Here is a 23033-nt window from a genome sequence, read left to right as displayed (position 1 = left end):
TGTACTTTGTTTTATCATAGTTTAGAACCAGCTCGTTCTCTTTGGCATAACATTTTGGCTCATTTACAGATCTTGTCAAACCCACCAAAGTGTGGTCCAACACGACTGCATCATCTGCGTACAATATCCAGGATACATGAGTCCCGCCTATCTTAAGTGGGAAACATCTGGCCCCTGTCAATCGTCCATGTAGATCAGCCAGGTACAGGTTAAACAGTATGGGCGCCAGCACGCAACCCTGTTTCAGCCCTTTAGATGTTGATATCTATTTGGAGCAAGCGCCCATGTTGTCCAGCCTGATCTGTTTTCTCATATCTGCATAGAACTGTTTCAAAATATGCAGTAGTTCTTGCAGGATCCTGGCAACATTAAAGACAGACACAAGTGATCACAGTTCAAGGGTGTTTATTGAACTTTATAATGAGTGAGTAAGATGGGAGCAAGGTACGACCATCAAATGATAGTAAGGCAGTCCTAGTGGTGTCGTGTCAAATAAAAAGGTCCTATACTAAGAAAAACCTATTGCCAATCCTTATTACTAAATTACAAAAAAAGTGTGTGACTGTTCACTAGAAGAGAAAGAAGTGTTCACAAAATTATAAGTCAGGATGGTATGGCTGGGTCTCCCTTCTCCACGTTTGAATCACGGGACAAGGCGGGACTCTCGATCACAGCACACTCCTTGGCCTCGTCAGGCGAGGTTCACAGTTCAGTTTAACGATATCAAAACCTTCAGAGGTTAAGTCTCTTTCCTGCAAAAGTCTCTTGCCTTAGAATGCTGGCTGATTCAAAGAAACAGACAAATAAAAAGCTCCTTCGGTACTCTTGTACCCTGGGCAATTGCTCTTCGCCCCTTAGATATACCTCCACTGGGCTCAGATCCCTCTTGCAATGTGGGCCTCCCTCTGTTGGGTTCACTACGGCTTTTCAAATAATGGTTGTCATATTCAAATGTTTTTTTAAACAACTTCCCTCGACCGGGTTCACTCTTGTTGGCACACTTTTCACGGGTGTAATAATCTTGATTCACAAACAATTTAACAAATAAAAGTTCTCTCTGTGATCTTGCACATTGGGCGATTGCTCTTGGCCCCTAGGATCTCCATCTGCCGGGCTTGGATCCTCCTTGCAAAAATGGGCTTCCCTCCATCGGGTTCACTACAGCCTTTCTTCAACACAGTTCATGTATTGTTCAGTTTCGTTAGAAAGCAGGGTTTTCCTTCTCCTAGCTTCCTTGCGGCATCCCTCTATCGGGTTCACACCACTGGCAACAGGTTAGAGACTTTCTATTGTACAAGGGGTTTGACGTAACCCTTGTTGGACCACTCTGACGCCTCACGCCACCCTTTCCTAGGGCCTTCTGGTTCTTGTGGTTTTAAAAATAGGTCCCTGTCAGAGTCTTTCGAATGAGCGCCCGCATGGTGCCAGATCCCTCTGCACCTGGATCCCAACTGGGCTTTCTTTAAAGTTCAAACATAAACACAATTTCTGACTCTTGCAAATTCCTTGCATTCAAAATATTGCTACTTGCAACCTTGGGCTCAACACAGTTTGGTTTGCTATCAGGTTCCTCCGACATACCGGCTGTGCTGAACCCATTGGCTTCTTTGATCTCTGGAGTCAAGTATAGTACCACGGTAGCCAGCTTGTCTCGCCGTCTGCGTTATCAATGCGGGAGGCCCCCTGTGTACCATTGTCCTCTGCTGCTTCGCATGCGAGCTGTAACTCCATTTCCTTGTTGGAGGCGTCACAACTCTGAATTGAAAAGCGATAGGGTAACTCACCCTTTGTCGTCTTTCCAGGTCTCACCGCATTTCTTCTCAGTTTGAACTGCCGGTTTGGTGTAGCTGTCTCCTCGTGCACTCAGCCTTGCTCGAAGTGTGCTTTCGTGCTCTGCCTTTTAGCCCTGTGGGGAAGGTGAGGGCCGTCAGGTGTGCGTGATTATTGTCAATTGCCTGACTCTGCCTGACCCGTGTGTTGGGACATGTCAGGTAAACGGTTCTGGTGTTAGTCTGTTGTCTGTTACAATGTAAGAAAGAGTCTGTATCAAAAGAGGTGGGTGGTAGATTTTCCAGATATCCTACGGGGTAGGGTTTGTGGCACAAGCAGGAATGACCGGGACTTTTATCTTGAAATGAACAAGAGGGATTGTGTTAACGGTAATGCTTGGTCAGACTAGACTGGGTGTTCGGGAAATAATCAGGCAGACGGTGATGACTGGGAGTGTTTGAGTAGACAACAGGACGGCAGGGATTCTGGGAGATGTAGTTTCCCATGGCCGCAGGGTTTGGATATCTAATAGGTTTACCAGATGTGGAGGGATTGTTGGATTTAGGGAAGGGAGATTCATTGGATGGAAGAGATGTTGATCTACAGTTGCCTATAAAAACCTCAGAGACTTGGTCCTCCTCGTCTTCTGTTTTCCCGAGCACGACCCCGGGTTCCCCTACCCAGGTGATCCTCCCTCACCAGTCCACCCCCAGGAACTGGATCCAACAGCGATGGCTGTGTCCTGGCCACCTGGATAAGGGATTCCTGGGTCCTACTCAGGAGAGCACCCTTAGGTTTCTCACAATCCCCATTTCTCTAATTTAGACCACAAATGAGAACGGTCTACCGTATTGAACGCTGCTTTGAAGTCGACATACAAAAAATGCAATGAAGGGTTTTTGCACCTTATTGACCAGCGTATTCAGCAGTAAGAACCCATTCCGCCCTATTACGAGGTTCCCTTGCGGGACCCGCTCTGAATGTTTGGTCAGACCAGACGTCCTTTGCGGGTCCTGCATCCAGCATCGACAAAAGCCTATATTTTGCTGGATCGTTGCAAAGCCCAAACGGCATCACCAAGTACTCGTAGAGACCGTATCTGGATTTAAAAGCGGTCTTCCATTCATCCCCCTTCTTTATGCGTACCAGATTGTACACACCCCGGAGATCTAACTTAGTGAAAACAGAGGATGAAGACAGCCGGTCAAGCAGTTCCGAGATCAAGGGGAGCGGGTACGGATTTTGTATGGTGATCTTATTTAGGGCCCTGTAGTCCACACAAGGGTGCAACTCCCCACCCTTGTTGGGTACAAAAAATATGGGGGAGGCTGCTGGAGAACGAGAAGGACGTATGTGCCCCAAACGAAGTGACTTCTCGATATATTCCTTTAGGGCCGCCTCCTCCTGACGGGACAATGGATAGAGACGGCCATGAGAAATCGTGGCACCAGGAACAAGGTCTATGGGGCAATCGTACTCCCTATGTGGGGGTAACTGTTCCAATAGTGTTTGGTCGAATACGTCAGCCAAATCATGATAGTCATCAGGCAAGACCGTGGCAGACCCCTGCTGCGTGGCGCTTATTGAAGAAACCCCAGACAAGAGAGCCACACAAGGAGTGGATACTGCCCCATTACCGGTTACCCTGCATGCACTATGGCAATACAGAGATATGAAAGACACTGAATGATCTGCCCAATTGATCATTGGATTGTGAAGTTGAAGCCAGGGTAACCCCAAATTCGGGCACCATGATGAGATCAAAAACAAGCTCTTCGGTGTGCCCTTCATGTGTGCTTAAGCAAATAAGGTCTGTTTGTTCTGTGACTAGACCGGACACCAAACAAGTACCTTACAACGTCAGGACGGCCTTTCGTATGTGTCGGCAACCCCAGCTTGTTAGCCAGAGCAGCATCGATATAATTCCCAGTGGCCCCAAAATCGATCATAACAGGGATGACCACCAGATCTGATCCGGAAAACTCAAAAGTCATAGGAAGATAGTTATGAGAGACAATTGGGGTGTCTCCAGGGCCCTTGTCAGATGTACCACTCCCAGAGGCCCTGTCTAGGGACGGGCTTTGGAGTTTCCTGAACGTTTTACTGGGCGTTTCGGGCAAACCCGTATGAAATGTCCCGTCTGACCACAATAGAAACACAGGTTATTCTGCATACGTCTCTCTCTCTCTCTCCCTTTGATAGCAGACCACGTATGGCTCCGATTTGCATAGGCTCTGGCTCACCAGAAGTAATGTTGGATGATGCTTCGGGTCTGCCTGTGCACATATCAGGGACCCGGCGCTCGCCCTTTCTTTGAGTAAGGCGTGCATCCATCTTTAGAACCAGCTCCAAGAAAGCCGAAAAACCAGACTGTATAGAAGGGACAGTAGCTAAGGTGTCCTTCAGATCATCCGTAAGAAACCTATAGAATACGGAAGCCTTCTTCTGTTCAGGCCAGGAATTTTCGGCCGCCAGCTGGTTGAAACGGGCCAAATATGCGAACAATGATTGTTTGCCTTAAATTGGAGCCAAAAGCTCTAAATTGGAGGCTTTGGCCTTGTACCTGGCGTCAAAGACCAAAGTCATGGCAGACACTAAGGCATCGAAATCATACACTGCTGGATCCTTGTTCTCCAGAAGTGGATTAGCCCAAGCAGCCACTGTACCACCCAATTAAGACAACACGAAGGCAGCTTTGGTGGTGGCGTTCGGAAACGCTGCAGTACGACAAAGAAAGTGCAACTTGCACTGGTTTACAAATGTCCGGATGGTCTTGGGGTCCCCCGTGAACAGTATAGGTGGGGCCAAAGGGAAAGGACCTGGTAAGACAATCGGAGTCTGAGCAGGGTTCGGGGCATCTGTGGGAAGCAGGTGTACCAAGCTCTGCATCACATCCATACGTTGATGGAGTGATGCATGTGCCGCGGCCATATCTGTACGAAGGGTGGTGAGGGCCAGCATAACTGCAGTGATTGGATTGGCCCCTACTTCCATTGCACCACAACATGGTTTATTCTTTTTAGGCTCCTTAATCTGTCAGGAACCGAATCCCACGACATATCCCCTGATGTCCGAAAACGTCAGGGGGCTCCTTCAGCGAGAGACTTTCCCCCAGAAAGCGTGGTCTGCAGGATAAAAACAACCAGTCAGACCAGGGGCTAAGGTGAAAAGGCTGGGCAGCAACAGAGCTAAAATGTGAAAAAACACATAGGTACACTGGTCATGTAATGGAACAATAGAAAATATCGCTCCTCCCACAACACACTCCCCAACTCTTACCTGTATTCCGTAAATGGCAGGTCAGAAACCTACGTATGCTGCACTAGCCCTGGGTGGCGCAGGAGACATGCCTGATGATGTGCAGAATCCTTCTTGGATGGTGGAAAAGTGTTGATGACCTGACCCAGGTGGTACAAGGGCGCAACTAAGAGAACCAGAGTCAATGTCAATCCACATGAAGTCCAAGTGAAGAAAGTTTTCAGTGAAATCCGTTGAAAAAGAAAAGTCACAAGATCCAAACAATCCTTAGGAAGAAACCATGATGCAGTCCAGTACTTGAAGTGTCCAAGAACTATGCCAATGTATCCAACGTGTTGTTGTATGAAAGAAGAGATCTGGTGAGTTAACAACAGGGGTGAGGTTGAGCAAAAGAGCAAAAGGTGCAGTGAAAGATACCAAATAAGAAATGAGTAGAAAACACGTGAGTGATAGCAGGCATAAGGAGGACACGGAGCTGGAAGTGGGCGTGAGTCAGAAAACACCTACAGCCATAATTCGATGTTCAACAGCTGACTTTCAAATTTGCCTGTGATTTGTCCGTGAGAGTAAGCACTAAGAAATCCACGGGAGGAGATCGGTACGTATATGGCAGTTAAGGGACCAAGAGCCTGACGTAGAACTGTAGGGAGAAAGCAATCGGATAAGCAGCAGCAAGAGGTCGAGTGCCGGGAGGACAACAGAAGGGGGAAGGAAGCTGGGCGTCACAGCAATGAAGCAATGAGCGAGTCCAAATAAACGAAGCAGGAGTCCTGGAAACCGGTAATTCAGAAGGCGTGAAGCAAGCGAAGAACGAACACAGCAAACTTCCCGGGCGAATGTGATGGTTAAGGAGCGTCGCCCAGCAACAACAAGGAAGCTTTGAACTGATGCTTCCGTATCACGAGGAAGCGCTGGCAGGATCGTTATGCGGAGGTGTAGGCGGCCTTATGTCCGATAAGCCTGGGGACCAGGTGGATTAGTGCCTCTGTCGTTAGAAATGTGGGGACTGCCCTCTGCACCGTGTTCGAGCCAAGCTTGCGTCAGGGAGGCTGATGCGGTCCTGCCCTACACTATGTGTGTGGTTCAGGTGGGCTAGGGGCTCGAATCCATGGCGTGGTATCTTGGTCCTCCAACTGGTTTTGGGTTAATGCTTGGGGCCAGCAGCTAACAGCCCATATTTCAGTGCCGCGGAGCATCCCGCGTGACCAAGGGCAGCCCAGTTTCTTATGCCTTTGAAGCCAGCACACGGTTGTCGCAGGGAGGCGGGGGATGGCAGCATTTTTGGTACCTCCTATAGCTTTATGCAGCGCACCCGCAGCGGTGTCGGTGTCAGCCACGTCCCCAGGCCAATCCAGGGCACTGAGGGAGACCGCTCCTCATCCCTACAGCCATGGAGGGGCTACCTCTGATCTCGCCGCTGCAACGCCACTGTTCTCCCCACCTCAGCTTCCCAACTGGTGGACCCGGCCAATCCGCAAGGCCACCGCGGTTGATGGGTCGCGGGCTGGTGTTAGGCATTCGGGTTCTGCAAGACGGCGGGCTCAGGCTGCCACGCGAGCAAGCAGCATATGGCTTCCAGTAGGTATGCGGGCAGCAGCCACAGCCCGGACGCCGGCTCCGATCGTGCACTCCACCGCACCTTCTCCAGGTACTCCCTTCTCTCAGTCCTCGTATCCGGCTACATGGTATCCCAGCGCCTCCGATTCTCCATTCGAGTCGTGTCCGCAGTGTTGGATCGCTGTGCCGCGCATGGAGGACTGCCCCTCCCCCACGCCTCCGGGTCACTGTCGAAGTGTCGGTGTCTCGCTCAGAGCTGAATTTTCACCACAGCATCCGGGCACCAGCCACCACGCTATTCCCCCAGCCCCAGCGGGTAATCGGGATGATAAACGTAGGATATTCAGCAGCTATTCACTCGCTGTTGCCAGCGCTTTTTCAGGCGGGAGCCATCTTAGTTGCGCAACAGCACCCCCATACACTGCTCTTATTAAAATCTCTATGTGCTACTAGGCCCAAGACTCCTGGAAGTACTGGGAAGAAGATGATCACAGGAAATGGGAATAATACCCTTTTCACAGGTACTGGCACAAAGAGGATGTGTGGAGGCAAGAAGAAGGGTCTGTGGAACTGTGAACAGCTTTCTAGCCTTCTGCGAGGGAGTGAACAGATTGACAACATAAAACATGGACTGAGGAAACAACACATAAAAAGAAGGAAGCTGAGTCCAGCCGTAGGAGCCAACAGGTGCAAGGGATCTCCAGCATGGGATATCTGAATCCTGTTTGAGGGCCTACGCGGAATAGGGAACGCCGGCGGGGAGCTGCGAGTGTTCGGAGAGAGCTTTGCAGGAGCAGAGCTACAACAAGTGCTCAGAAGCAGGGGAGCTGAGCAGCATGACACACGGAGACATCAGACGACCTCAGAAGCAACCGATGAGAGCCCAGTGAAGCAGAGAGGTGGAGTCCCGCCTCAGGAAGTCCCGGCAAGGTACCGACACCTGAAGAAAGGTAACAGGTGGTATGGGAATACCAGGGGGGTACTGTGACAATCGCAAGCCAGACAGAAGCAGCTCCCTCATGGCCTAATAATAATAGTAATCAGCCAGCTACAGGCTTAACGGAGGGGCAAAAAGTTGCTGAGGTGTCACACAAAGCATGTACCAGGGGTAGAGAAAAACCCTATGAGTGAAGAAGACGTGTCTGGGACCCGTACCCAAATAAAGAGAGAAATACAAGTAATCTTCCTCGTGGCAGTACTTGGCAGTAGAGTGAACAAAGTCTGCCAAATCACAAGAGCAGAGAAAACGGGTCTGGGACCTTCACTCAAACAAAGAGGGAAACACAAGGCATCTTCTTTTTGGCAGTACTTGGCAGGAGATTGGACAAAGTCCGCCAAATTACAAGAACAAAGGAATCTGTGTCTGGGACCCGCACCCAATACAAGAGAGAGGTACAAGCCATCTTCCTTATGGCTACACTTGGCAGGATAGTGAACCAAGTTAGCTGAACCCAAGAAGTAAAAAAGTCTGGGTCAGAGACCCTCAATATATTTGGGACTCAATTATCATAAAGTATCCTACAGGAAGGATCAAAGAGGCCAGGGGAAGGGAGCCATTCCCCCTGGGCATATAGAACTGTGAAACAAAACACACCAGGAGAAGGTAGTCATTCTCCTCGTAACATAAAACCTGAAGGAAAAATCGAGAAGTCTGGGGAAGGGAGTCATTCTGCCCACGCTAGTGAAAACCAGATGCCAAGAGAAGGGAGTCATTCCCTGGCCCAGTAAAATAAGGAACCAAGATACCTTCAACCAGGGAAAGGGAGTCATTCCCCCTGGGTCTAGTGTAAATGCCACGTTATAATGAAAAGCATCAGGAGGAGGGAGTTGCAAGGAACTCATGGTGGCAGCAGTAAAGACAGACACAAGTGATCACAGTTCAAGGGTGTTTATTAAACTGTGTGCAAGCTGGAAAAATGCCGAATCTAAACCTAAATCTAAGATGGGAGCAAGGGTCGACCAACAAATGAAAAAATAAGGCAGTCCATGTGGCGTTGTGTCAAATAAAAAGGGCCTAAACCTATTGCCAAACCTTACAGCTAATACAAAAAGAGTGTGGGATAGTTTTCAAGAAAAGAAAGAAGTGTTTACAAATAATATGTCAGGATGTGATAGCTTGGGTCTTCCTTCTCCACGTTTTGCGCACGGGTTAAGGTGGGATCTTGGAGCACAGCACCCACTCTAGTTTTCCCAGCATGAGACGACAGTTCCACTAGTAGCTATCGGACCGTCGATGGCCAAGTCTCATTTCTCTTGAAAAGTCTCTTGCCTTCGAGGGCCTGACATATTCAAATAACAAAACAAAAGTTCCTTTAACAAAATGAAAATGTGTTTCTTGGTTTCACTTAGGGTGAGGATTCTTCACCTCTGGGTCCCACTCTTCCGGGCACTGTCCCTTGTCCCTTGTGGTGTTGGGTGATAGTTTTCCATCCCCTGGATCTCCCTCTTCCGGGCTTAGATCCCAAAACAGTCCTTATCGATATCAAGGCCTTCAGTGGTTGAACACCTGTTTCCGAGGGCCTGATAGGTTCACAAAACAAATAACAAACACAACGTTCTGGTCTATGTATCTCTCGGGTGAACGCTTCACCCGTGGGTCCCCCTCTTACGGGCACAGACCCCTCTTTGCTTTCAGCCTCCCTCCACCGGGTTCCCTGTGGATTTTCTTGTAAAAAATCTTATTGTCTTTTTAAACAGTTCCAGCAGACATCCTTCAGTCGGGTTCACTTTTGTCAACACACTGTTTCCTGGGACTTTAGACTTTGCCCCCTCTTTGTCAGCATCCCTCGGTCGGGTTCACTCTTGCCAACTTCACATTCACATTCACTTTCAATTGGTTTGCAGAAGTCCCTTCCCTTCCTTTCTCACAGTTCTTAGGTCAAAGGCTTTCAACTGTACAGGGATTTTACTTGACCTCCTGTATGATCACTTTGACCTATCCTGTCGGCTCTCCTACGGCCTTCTGGTATCTGTAGTTTTACTCGAACAGGGGTCGACCAAAGTTTCTCGGAGCAACACCCAAGTGGTGCCAGTTCCCCTCTGCGGCTGGTCTCCCCTTTACAATGTTATAGTTCTTTGTTTTCTCTCACTTTGCCACTTTTTACAACTTTCATTCATCACAACCCGGTTATTATCGGCACTCCCTTCGACTCACCGGCTGTGATGAACCGCTTGGCTTTACTCGTAACAGGAGTCAAGGCCGGTACCACGTAGTAGGAGTCTCCCTCGCTCCGGCTTATCAGCATCAATACGCTCCGTGTATCGTTGACATCTGCTGTAGAACACTGGTGCCATTATTATCGGTTTTACGATTCCTTCTGCAGAGGTTTTGCAGGGTTTTGTCGAGAAGGGCAAGGTCGTGTCTCTCCTCGTCAGCTTCTCAATCTTTGCTGCTTTCTCCTCCTTTTGAACTGCCGGGTCTTGATAGCTGTCTCATCATGCGGTCTGCATTGCTCGTACTATGCTCTCTTGCTCCACCTTTTATCATTGTGGGGAAGGGACAAGGCTGTCAGGTGTGTGTGATTCTGATCAATTGCCTAACGTAGTATTGGGACATGTCAGGTAAACAGCTCTGTTGTTAGTACAATGTCTTTCATGTTGTGCTAAAGTGTTCATGTGGGAAGAAGGGGGCCATGGTTTTGAATGGCCTACAGAAGAGGATGTGGAAAAGGTGTTGAAGGAAGGAGGATACCACGTCTCTCCCATCTGTGTCCCACTCCTACTCCCCGAGGAACCCCCATCCAGGTGATCCTCCCTCATTTGCTCACCCCCAGGAACTGGATCCAATAGAGATGGCCATGTCTTGGCTGCTTGGATGACAGATCCCCGGGGTTTAGCCAGGGAGACACTTTCAGGTTTCTCACAGAGTCATCCTCCTGATATCAAGTGGTTGAAGTAAGAACAAACTTCCAGACAGGTGAAAGGAGTCATTCCCCCTTGGCCTTTGACTACAAAGAGCCATTCTTCTTTTATTATTTGTTTATTGGCAATTCTCAACCTTAACAAAAGAAAAAACAACAAACGAAAAACATAAAACACATGTATTAAAGCGTTGCAGCATATTTAAACCTCTAACACAATTACAATATTATCCACTCACATCATATTTTCATATTCCATTGTTAAGACAAAAATCATTCTTCCATCATAAAAAACATATTTAAAACTATTAAAAAAACACCACAAAAAAAAATCACAAAGCGATTAATCACAAATCGTTCTATATTATATCACGAAGACCCAATGAATAAAAAATCTCCCACAGTAGCAATCGCAGCTACTGTGGGGAATTTTTATTCATTGGGTCTTCAGGAGAGCCCCTCAGGCAGTTTTTCCAGAATACCTCCACTTTAAACAACTCAATTTTGCTCACACGTTTAGAAAAATAGAGATTACGATTCATGTTCACGGCTGGACATAGCATTATTAAGTCTTCCAAGGATTCTATGGATGACCTGCCTCGCAAAAGCGGCAAAACCTAAGTTCCCTTGCCAACTTCTTGCGACTAACTGATATTTCACATGTCTTATAGAAGTTGCATCGAAAACCCACAAAGCCGTGCCTCATTTTATGGCAGGGAAACAGTTTCCAGTGCTGTGCCAAAACACCCACACACTTGTGTTCATGAGCAAGGTAAGGTAAACTTTTTTGTAGATGGAATTTGTCAAATTGGCCCATTCAAACAACTGTATGGTACTCTTGACCATGTGTGGATTACTTATCAATTCCAAACCTGATGACCCCAAGGCTGACAGCATTACTTCACACTCCCCTCAAATTAATTTAGATATTTAATGTGTCCCTCTTTAAACATTTGACTAAGATCATAATATAGGGAGTTTGTACAGGAAGTTAAAAGCTTGCGAAAGAGTGACAATAGTTTACACTTCACGGCATATACAATTCATCCTAGGCCCAAATCGAACAGAATAGCTGACGTTGGCACTGAGTTAGGGATCGCCAAGACTCTGGGCCTCATTACGAGTCCGGCGGTAACCTGCCGGTTTTTCCGGCTCGGTTACCGCCAGACTCGTATTACCATTCCACCTCTGTGATTCCCGGAATTACTGGGGCATTACAACCGGAGACGGAATTCGGTAAATCCCCATTCCCATTGAGTCCGATAGGACTTAATGGGAATGGGGACCATGGAAACACCGGCACAATCTCGCGATGGTGCCAGTGTTTTCACGTCCGCCTGCAGGCGGGCGGTGTTAAACCCGCCAGGTCAGACCTAGCGGGAATGACACCTCCGCCTGCAGGACTCGAGATCACCCGGTATGGAAACAAGGGTGGCAGCGGGTTTACCGCCACCGTTATTTCCATACCGGGTGACTTGTAATGAGGCGCATTGTGCCATAACCGGCTCTTCATTCTAACTAATATGTCAGCAACCCAAATGGGGTAGATTTCAATCCCATACATGAGTTTTGGAATTACAGTCCCTACATCAAATCTGACTAGTGGTACAATTTAAAATGTACAGAACTTATTTTTTAGACAAATCATTTGTGAGATGTGTAAATCTGTCTTTTTTGTGAAATACTGGAAAACCCTAACCTTGTTTGGCGAGCTTGTGATTAGAAAACCAGGTAATTTAGTTCTTTCACCTTCTCCAAACTTTGTCCACCCAGGTACCAATTTGCTTTCGGCTTTCCCCTTCTGGTTGATAGGGTCAAAATCTTGGTTTTGTTATTATTGATTTTTAGACAATTTTCATGGACATACTTTTCAAAATGTGTTAACAGCCTTTGAAGGCCTGTAGGGGTACAATCAAGTAGAAGGATGTCATCTGTGTATGCCATGCCAAACGCATACAGATGACCCAATTTAGGAGGTACGAAAGACCCCAAGTCTATCTTTTTCAAAACATTGAAGTTAAACAGACAGGGGGCAAGCATGTACTCCTATCTTAAGCCATTACATACAGGGTATTCCCTAATCAGTTCCCACTCTTGATTCAGCCTAACCTGGATTACAGTCGATTCATGTAATCTCTTGAGAAATGTCTACAGACCTGGAGGAATCCCCCAGTCAGTCAGTTTTGCCCACAGTTTGTTTTGACCCACCATATCGAAGGCCTGACTTAGGTATATAGATGCTACAAAAATCCTTGTGTACTTTCCCTCTAAAGTTAAGTGTTGGCAAAGCTTCAGAATAACTCAATTAATCTCCGTACCTTTGCACTTCCTACAACCTGTTTGCCAACAACAAAGTCATCCAGAAACCACTGCCCAATCTTCCAGCTGTTTAAGCAGAATTGCTGCAAAGATTTTACTATCCCGCGTCTAGGATGGAGATTGGTCAGTAGTTTCTGGTGTCCAATCGCAGACCCTTTCATAGATAGGAATTGTGTGGGCAATTCTCCAAGATACGCAAAATAGATCTTTTTGCTTTATGTCTCAGAACGAAACAGATAGAATGAAAGCCCAGCCACTGCACTGATATTCACCTTAAATAACTTATCTAAAGGTTTATTTGCCCCAGGGGCCTTTGAGTCACTTGCTCCCTTAATACATTCTAAAATCTTCTGTGGAGAAAGATCTATATCATATGTAACCGGTACTTCACTGTTGTCACTTAATTCCCCATGAAATGTCCCCCGTCAACAGAATATAATCTTTCGAAATGTGAAATCCACTCGGCTTCCGCCACTGCATTAACTTGCACTGCCTTATTCAAGTGTTTCCCAGCGTTAACAATGAAGCAAAATTTACCAGACTTTTTTTCCCTAAGAGAATCCAACATTCTAGTTTTGCCCTCTGTCTCTTACACCAATTTTTAAATTTTAAAATTTTTTGCAAATGTTCATATACTTTTCTGGGATAGGCAGATTCATTTTCTTAACTGATCTCACTAATGCTTTTATTTCGCATTTATTCACAGCTACTGTCTTATCAGACACATGGGAGTTCCCTTTCACCTTTACATCCTTCTTTGTACTCTTTATCCTTACTCCCAAAAGATTAGACTTAATTGTGTCCTCGAAACTATTAATCGAAACAATCCCATTTTATGCTGCAGCTTGGTTGTTACCATCACCCGGTCTTTCATTGTTTTAAATCTTTCAATCAGGCTTTTATTCCTAAACAATTCTGTTACCCCTCCCACCCCCCTATATTAACCATGACCTTAGATTCACACTTTTCACTTTGGGCACCCTCCATAGGCAGGTTCAAAGTACAAGACAAATAACACTGATCACTTCAGGGGGTCGCCTCCACTGTAAATGTAAAGCATTAATTAATGAGAAGTTGATCCATGAAAACATAGTCCAATGTAGATCGAGAGTTACCCTTGAACCAAGATAATTTTTCTGTTTCATCAGCAGTTACTGATCTATTGACTTTAAGTAACCCCAAGTTCCTCAGGAACATAGACCATCAGTTCCAATTATGAGATTTTTTCCCTGCGATGCCATGTGGTTCGGTCTTGCTAATGTACAGTTTAAATCCCCCACGAGAGAAATATGACCACTCAACCAACTAGCTCTCCATGAGGTCACAGTATGTTCCATAGATCCTGGGAAATGTTTTAGTGGTTTTACTCCCTCATGCCAATAATTATTAATCAGCATGACCCATATTTGCTACAAACTCAATTGCCAACAAACCCATCTGGGTGGCAACTTCCTTAGCCAGTATAATCCCTGACCCGTGTTCTATAAGGGTAATCAAGCCGCCCCTACATCTCCACAGCAGCCCTCTACTGGCAGCTAGGAAACATACCTCATAATCATCAATACTTGGGAAATTCAACAAACAATGTTCCTGGAGACAGACACGTAGGTGTGATCTTAATACTACATTGAGGACTGGGATTTTAAAGAGAACACAATGACCCCTGGAGTTCCACAAGAGAAAATCTGCATTCTTCTTACCAACTAGAAAGAACGTTGCTCCCCCCTATATTCCATTGTGATATTACCGTCACATTGGTCATTTGACATCTTTTGGGGACCATGGATACTCCTAGTTTCTGTCAAATCCATTTCATATACTTCAAAATCCAAATTTCTTAGTTGTGAAACTTCATGCAGAATTATATCTGCCACTAAATTGGACCCCACATGAACGGTGACAATATTAGTTCTAAATGGATGGCAGAATTCCACTTTTTCAATATCCCCTGTTCCAATACCGTAAACATTTGGAATTTCCAAAAATAGTAACAAAATTGCTGTTCTATTTAAAATTAAACGTGGATCTTCTTTAAACAAGCTCTCAAACTCTCTATCATAATAAAGTGTTTACCCTGATGGTTTATCCCTCTTTGTGAGGAAGGCATGGTATCACAAGGAGGATGAGAACACAAAAGATAAAAATCACCAGTTTTATTTACTTCAAAAGGGGGTTGGAAGTACTCCTGTGTTGCCCTAATACTAAAGATGGGAGCACTCTCTACCGTCTAAATAAAATATAACAGTCCTAGTCTGTTGTAAGTCCAAAACAATAACAATTAAACTAGAAAAACCTATTGCCTGCCCTCACTCTAATAACATACAAGTGAAATCGGGAAACGTAATGCAAATGGAAAATCAGTGGGAAACAAAAGGATGTCAGAATGGCAAAACAAGATTCTTGCCCACGTTGTATAGCACAAGCGTGGAGCACTTGACGTATGGGCACAATCTGCTATACGAGTACACCTGGGGTAGCTGGCTCGGCCCTCCAGAGCCTGCTTGGCATTCACATACTCCGTCTCAAGGTTCAGGGTTTTGACCTTTCGGGTCTCCCTTTTTGCCCAAGTCCAGGTCAATCCCCTGCATTTTACAGCACTAACACAAAAGTTCCAAGCTTTTCAGCATGAACACAAAAGTTCCAAAGAAAAGTGTATTTTAAAGTCTCTATAGGCCCGGGCCCGGCCTCTTACTTTCAATTTCTTTCTTGGTTCCCCTCTCTCGGGCTCAACCCGTTTCAATTTACTTTCTCGGGGTTCCCTTCCCCTAGCTTTATTCTTTAGCGTTTGCTACGCCTTATGGTACTCATATGCTTTTCACACAGTTCCAAATATTTGACCAGGTTCAACAGTTTGCACAATCTTCTCAGGATCCCTCCAGTCTTGCTTTGCCTCAATACTTCATCCACAGTTCTGTACCCTTCTTCACACCGACCCCTCAGGTTTGCCTTACCCAAGTCCGGGCCTCGCGGAGATTGCAAAGTCTCTTGTCAGAATCAAACACAGTTTTCATATAACTTCTTCAAACGCACTTCGTATGTAGGCTTCTCTGTCTGGTTCGAACCTGTTTGGTTCGCAAAAGATTATCACAGTTCAACTCCTTTAGGCTTCCCTCTGTCGGGCTCAAGCCCAAACACAGTGCACAGAGTCTTTCGAATGGGCGTACTTTCGTTTTCCGCCGGACCACTCTGTTACTTTGTTTTACAGGTCAATTTCACTTCATTTAAAAAAGGAACTTCTGTCCTGACTGGTACCGGCTACGGAGGCCTCCCCTGACCCCTCCTCACCTGAGGATTCTGATGACGTGCACTGTGTCCGTGAGGTCTCTCTACTTCCTCTAGGAGTTGTCTTCTGGGTCTTCGTTCTTCTGATCCTTGTCTTCTTGTCGTGGAGGTAAGGACGGGCTCTGCTGGAGGCCACCTTGGCAAATGGGTAACTCCCAGCCAAGTGGGACCCCCAGTAAGCCCGCCTTAAATTCAGGGAAAAAGCGTCTGCGGCACCAAAAAACCCTGGAGGACTTCGGCTGTACGTGGGCTTGATCAGACTAGAACCCGTAAGACTGGATAGTGCTAGTAAGCAGAGGAATCAGCAAGTGCGAATGGATACTTCTGGTGCAGATGGAGTAGCAATGAGAAGAAAGTAGGGAAATAAGGAGATAGGAAAGAGTAGCGGAAGAAGAAATAGGTAGAAACGCCGAGCGGGGCTCTAGAACGTGTAGAGGCACAGAGAAAGGGAGGAAACCTGCGGCCCTTATGGAGGGTTCAGGGGGCCGGAGGCGAGAAGCGAGAGAACCCTTACCCGTACCCGGAAGAGAGAGTAAGAGAAAGCGGAACGAAGGCAAGAGGAGGAGCACGGACGAGGAGGTTCAAAGAGAGGAGGGGCGGAGGCCGGTAGAGCCTCCGCGAGACAGAGTTGACAGAGCGAGAAAAGGAGGCTGAACGAACGGAGAATCCGAACGTCAAACAGGAAATGGGAGCGATACAACGCACTGAGCGTAGGCAACAGTGCGTTGTTATAGAAACGCTGCATGGGCGGCCATCTTGGAGGAAGACTAGACCGTTCAAGACGGATCTAGCCATAGGACGATCTCCTGCACCGAGAAAGGGTCCATCTCTGCCAGACCTTCCAAGGCCGAAACATAACAACTTCAAGGCCCATAATGCCTTTCATTTGGCCTTTTTATTTCCGGCTTTCTTTCTCAAATTCAAAGCTCAGGTTCCTGCTCCAGCCCCACACACGCTCACCGGGATTTTCTCTCTCTTGCCATGAGACTCACCCGGTTTGCGCGGTTCTGGCGAGCAACTTCTCTGGAGCTTTCTGGGTCGAGGTCAGGGTCTTCCCACCTGCCCCTCCGGTACCTGGGCTTCCCTTCATATGCCCAGCGGAAACAAGTATCTCTGTGGACAGTCAGCAGGATATGATCTGCCCCCTCTGGCTCTTGGAAGGCACAGCTCCTCAGCCCTGCTGCAGCCCTTCAACAACACAGGATCAGTGTTTTGGCCCTCCGCTCCCTTCCAGACTCTCTGGGGTTCTTTAAGCACTCTCCTCTGCTCTTCAGCTCCTCTGGTCCTCACCTGCATCCCTAGCTCGCTCGAAATGTGTCTCAGTGCACCACCTTTTATACTGACAGGAAGTGTTAATTGGAGTCAGGTGTGGGTGGTTGAGAAGTGAGGCCTAACTCTGCATTTACTCGTTAATGGGATATGATGGAGACTTCCCATAGGAACCCATGGTACATTGGTTCCTATGGGCAATCTTCATAGCTCTGTTCCTCTTCTTCGTCCCAGTGGTTTTGACAGAAGGCAATGGGGAGAAAGTATGGGAGTTGGAGTTTTCCCTAATGATGGAGGGAAACTTCTATAAGTGTTTTCCAGGGTCAAGGGGGCAGATGTGTGGTTGTAGGCGAATGGGCTTTGTCCCAAAGTGACTGTGTGGATGTCGGATAGGGATATATTTCTTCTCCTACGCCTCCCTTTAATGTTAGCACCTGCTGGAATTGGGGAGGGGACAACGGGACAGGATTCATAACAACCTATAAAAGTGGAAGTGTCGGGAAGAGGTTTTCCAGAAAGGGTGAATACTGCATCTCTCCCGAGGGCATTCTGCCGACTGTCCCCAAGGACCCCCTGCTCAGGTGATCCTCCCGCACTGGTCCACCCCCAGGGTCTGGTTCCAAAGGCGATGGCCATGCCCTGGCCACCTGAACAAAGAATCCCTGGGGTCCATAAGTGAGAAAGCCCACAGGTTTCGCACATTACCTCCCTGAGGCACTAAAGATGACCAATTGCCCATCTCTTCCCCCCAACCGTTACCAACCCTGGCCCCTCTTAAAAACTGAAGTTGCTTTCCTTTGACCTCAGATTTCCCACTTAAGGACAATGATTTGGATAACAAACACATTTTGTGATAGACGGTGTACACTGCACCGAGATTAGTTTGTTGAACTTTAGAAGAGGAGGCCCTTGATATATTTTGTTCTGCAACTTCTTTCAGCTTGTAATTCAGCCAGCTGTGACTCCCTCTCCTCTAAATTTGCTTCCCTAGCATTTGTCAGCAATGATTTAGGAAGCATACACAATTTGTGATGTAATTTGTCTGCTAAACCAGAGCAGGGTTGTACATTGTCGGAGGAGGCCTTGGTGGGGTTTTGCTCTACAACTCTTTTCAGTGATTCTATGATGTCCACAAACTGCATCCCCCTATTTTACATAGTCACCACCTCACCTAATTTCTGCGGCCCATTTTTGGGCCCCTCGCTCCGACTCCCATATGGAAGAGTCGTACATATGAGAAGGACCATTCCCATCAAACCTTTGGGTGCAGGGGTGGATTGGCCTATTGAGAACTCTGGAGATTTCCCGGTAGGCCTCTGCACCCTGGGCCTCTTTTGTGTGATATTTCCAAATTATCCCATAGGAAAGGGGTTGGGATTGCTGAAAATGTGTAAAATGGGGCCACTTTGAACATTATTTCCAGGGCCTCTTTTGGTTCCCAGTCCAGCCCTGTTTGGGTGTACAGAGCAAACTCGCTATCTTTCTTTGTTTTGTTTGAACAGAGACTGTATGCCTTAAAATGAATTACATTTATTTTGATTCTGCACTGAAACATTAATGAACCCCAGGACTTCTCCCTGAACAGAGTCACCAGCAACTTTATTGACCATGGGGGACCACCTTCTTTCCCACCTACTCAAACACCAAGTCATTGGTGTTGGTTTGTATAGAGAGCAAAAATGATACCTTTGTGAAGGACCCCCCATCCTTTGCCCACTGGCAGACGTAAATCCGAAGGACTGCGTCCAACCATTTTGTATGTTGGTATCTGACTGCCGACATTCTGCAGGGTCAGATACATCCAACTCAGAAAAATGATCCATGATTACTTTCCGTGGATGAAACTGTTCGGAGGCTTTCTCTTTCAAAGGCCGGGATCTTTAGTGCTTGTGGCTCTCTTTGTCAACTCGGTGGCAGAGTCAGACTTTGCAAAGGCTTCTTTTATTGTCAGGATAGGAAGAAATGTACATGAGGATTGCCTATTATTATGCAAAGACCTACCATTTTTCGTATTTTTCTCCTGCTGATTGATTGGGTGTTTTCGTTTTTGTTTTCCTTTCCTTGGTGGAGAAGGTGGTAAAGTAATAACCTCTTTGGAGGGGGGAAGTGTTAGTATGTCCACTCAAAACAATTGTAGTAGAGGAGTTTGTTTTCGTGTTTCCGTGGTCCGCTGGGACTTGGACCAGGACTTTGGGCAGGCGCATATATACCGTGGATATTGCCATCAGCGCGACGTGCTCCATGCTGTTTTCAGGTACCACGCTATAGAGTACTCACTCTATCAATCTTTTTCGAAATTGTCCTCTCAGCTAAACGCCATAAAAACAGCAATATAAGGGTCACTGAGTTTGGAAACTATAAGACTCTAATAAGTGTCTCGTGCCTATGCCCTATCTAAGGATTACATTAACATACGCGTCTGTATTGAGTAAAAGCTCCAGGTACTTGTATCCTTGCCACCCTCAGGCTAATTGAATTATAAAGATAGCCTTACAGCTCGTTATGATCTGTTTTACTAACCAAGTTCATGTTTTCCAAATAATTTTTTTTTTTGTATAGGATGCTAATTTTGTTATGTAAGGGAAGAGGATATGTTGTAATGTGCTCGTGCACTGTGGAGTGTTGACGCTGGTTCAGCAATCAACATTCCACAGTGGCGGTTGAGCTTTTATGGCTGAAGGAAGGAGCCTGCTCTTGTGGGGTCCAGCAAATAAAGCATTTACCTGATCCATACTGTGTCCGTGGGATCTTGTCATATCTCTTTGATCCCAGTAGCGTGTTGCTCCCATTAGCGTAAGCCACTCTAAGGCATTTCTATCTAAAAGCATAAAATTCTCACTTTTTGGAGACACGCCTATAATCTGCTACCAACTGACTAATATATTTTTATACTCTGCAGACGGCTATGCCGCCGAAAGGCAAACCCAGTAAAACAAATTATAATCTCAGGAAGAGCAAAAAAGTAATCGACAATGCATCGGCAATTGTGAATGGGGAAGTAAACAACGCTAAAGGTCAGCCGGAGAAAGGGACAATACCTGCCCTGTTTCAAAAAATCACTCCTGCGACTGAAGGAAATGCTCAGCCAAATGCTCAGCCAATAGACATTACAATCACCAGCCAAAACAGTAATATTCCATTAGAAACGACAAATTATGAATATATAGATAATAATTCGCTCCTGGACTTATGCCTTTCAATTCAAAGAACAATGGCAGCCTCAGTAAGAGAGGAATCGAATTGTAAACAGAACTCGATAGTAGTAGAAGCACGAGTCTTGAAAGCTATAAACCATTCAACCATTAGTCATCTTGAAGCACTACCTTCCATCCCTATTAACAGCTAATTTCTGACTAATTCTGGAATCCATCCCTCTACTTCTATAAATAAGGCCCCAACTGGCCCAACAACTGGGCGATTATCAGAATCTCCCATTCTTCTAATAGATCTTGGTGACTCGGGCCCGGAGGAGGACTCTAAGCCAAATGAGACACAGTGCCCCAGCTTTGAGGCTATCGCTGAGCTACAGTCTACAATGGCTTCCATGCAGTTTGCATTGAAAATTCTACTGAAACTATGTGGAAGAATTCACGTAAACTCAGTCCTGCAATTAGGACTCCCAGACCCTAGGTCTACTTGTACCACCAGCGATCAATTGGACCCAATACCCGCAAAAGAGCAAGAAGTGATTGTGGTGCAGGACAAAATTATTCTGGCCCCCGACTCAAACCTGGTGACGCCACTCTCTAAAAAACAGAGTCGCAAAGCAAAAAGAGCAGCAACTAGGATCGGGAGCACAGAAGTTATCCCCCAGCCAACTACCGTACCGCTGCCGATTAAATCACCAAAAGCAAGGAAAAGGGCCCGCAAATCTAAGAAACAACAGGCGAAAGGCCCTGGGACCCTGACTAGTTGGGTTCTATCTGAGAAACTGAATGAGATCCCAGAAACGAGTAGTGATAATACCAATTCAACATTCAATTCTACACAGGAAGGTACTACGGGTGATAAATACTCTACTCCCTGTAGAAGAAATACATCACAGGCACAGATTATTTTATCTCCAGAAGCAGATAGGACGGAAAAACAGAGGAAATCTAATGCTCAGGAAAGCACAATATGTGTCATAAAAAATTTGAATCAAAAGAAAAGAGACACATGGTTAACAAGATCTGAGGTTATACCCAAGTTACACCTTATACCACCGTTACGGGTGATCCTCTCGGAAGATCTTATCTTTGTTGAAGTTGAAGTGGATGCAGACCAAGAAGAAGAGGACACCAACCTCCCCAAAAAAATGACTAACCAACTTAAATTTAAAAACAATAACAAACCAGGATGCCCATGAGGGAAAAAGATCCAGAGGAGCGACATCCAGGAGACATTAAAATGGCTGGCAGATTCATTACCTATGGTGCTACAGAAATCCTGAGATTGTTCTTTAGTGTCTGGGAATACCCGTGGTTTCAAGCACCTGTTCTCTAATAATGGATCATTACCGATTATTAATAACCATACTTTTATACTTCTGCAGGCGACCTGGTCAACCTCACCCATTGCCATTGATGGCTATATCTTATACCATTCTCCCGCTAACAAGGGGGAGCGTGGCCACCCATCTGGTGGTTTAATAATACGGGTTGGCAACTCACTGGGCAGCAGGAAACTTATTACTACCTCTTGAGATTTTGTGAGTGCTGTGGAAGTTGAGGTTGCAGCTGTCAATGGGTTGAACTACCTACTATTGGTGAATATTTATAACCCCCCTGGGGCAAAATACAGAGAGCAAATTCAGGAAACATTACATGACCTTTTGGGTGGATGGTTACTAGATTTAAATAACCACTCCATCATTGTGGCAGGGGATTTTAACTGCCACATTAAAGGCGGAGGTTGCACGACCAATAATCCATTACTTCACCCCCAAAGTATTAGGAAACATAACATCAATGACACAGAGGGGGATTGTTGGTCTAACTTTTTTGAATGCTGAGAGCTTGAAATTGTCAATGGTAGGACTTTCGGTGATAGACCGGGTGAAAGCACTTGGAGCAATGGCTCTACCTCAAGTACAATGGACTATATATTTATCAGTGGCAGTGTAGCATCTAGGATTAGGGAAATGAGAATTCCCAAAAATCCCTATAGTGACCATGAACCAATGATTATGAATCTAGGTACAATTAATCAACCCCCCCAATGATAAATACAGGTGAGCTTTTGGTTAGTCAGGCAGCTAATCAGGTACAGTGGTCCGATAGGAATATCAATAAGGCCCTGAAAGCAATCAATGGTTGGGATGAGAAAAATGCAGAGATATTCAACCTAATGACCTTTGAAGAAATTGAAGGTTGGATGACAGCATTCGTAGGTAAATATGCCCCACCCACGCTCCCTTAGTTGTTAGGGACCAAACAATGGATAAAATATACCACAAGGAAATTAGAGATACCAAGCATAAGCTTAGAAGGGATATCCGTAAAATAAAAGCGAAAGGCCGTTCCTTGATCCAAAAACATAATAAAATCAGGGTCCTTAACAATAAATACCGACAATGGATCAAAATATGGAAATGGAAGGAAAAACTTGAACAATGGCAGCATAATGGTCTAAACCATCTGCACCAAAAATATCCGTAAAATATGGGCACTTCTGGGGGAAGCTCGGAGAGATCAGAAAAAACCCTAATTAATCCAATTGGGGTAGCTGAGTGGACAG

This window comes from Ambystoma mexicanum, chromosome 11 (genome assembly GCF_040938575.1).
Source record: "Ambystoma mexicanum isolate Mex_15411 chromosome 11, UKY_AmexF1_1, whole genome shotgun sequence".
Lineage (NCBI taxonomy): Eukaryota > Metazoa > Chordata > Amphibia > Caudata > Ambystomatidae > Ambystoma > Ambystoma mexicanum.
The sequence above is the reverse complement of the archived record's forward strand: the minus strand, read 5'-3'. Positions refer to the sequence as shown.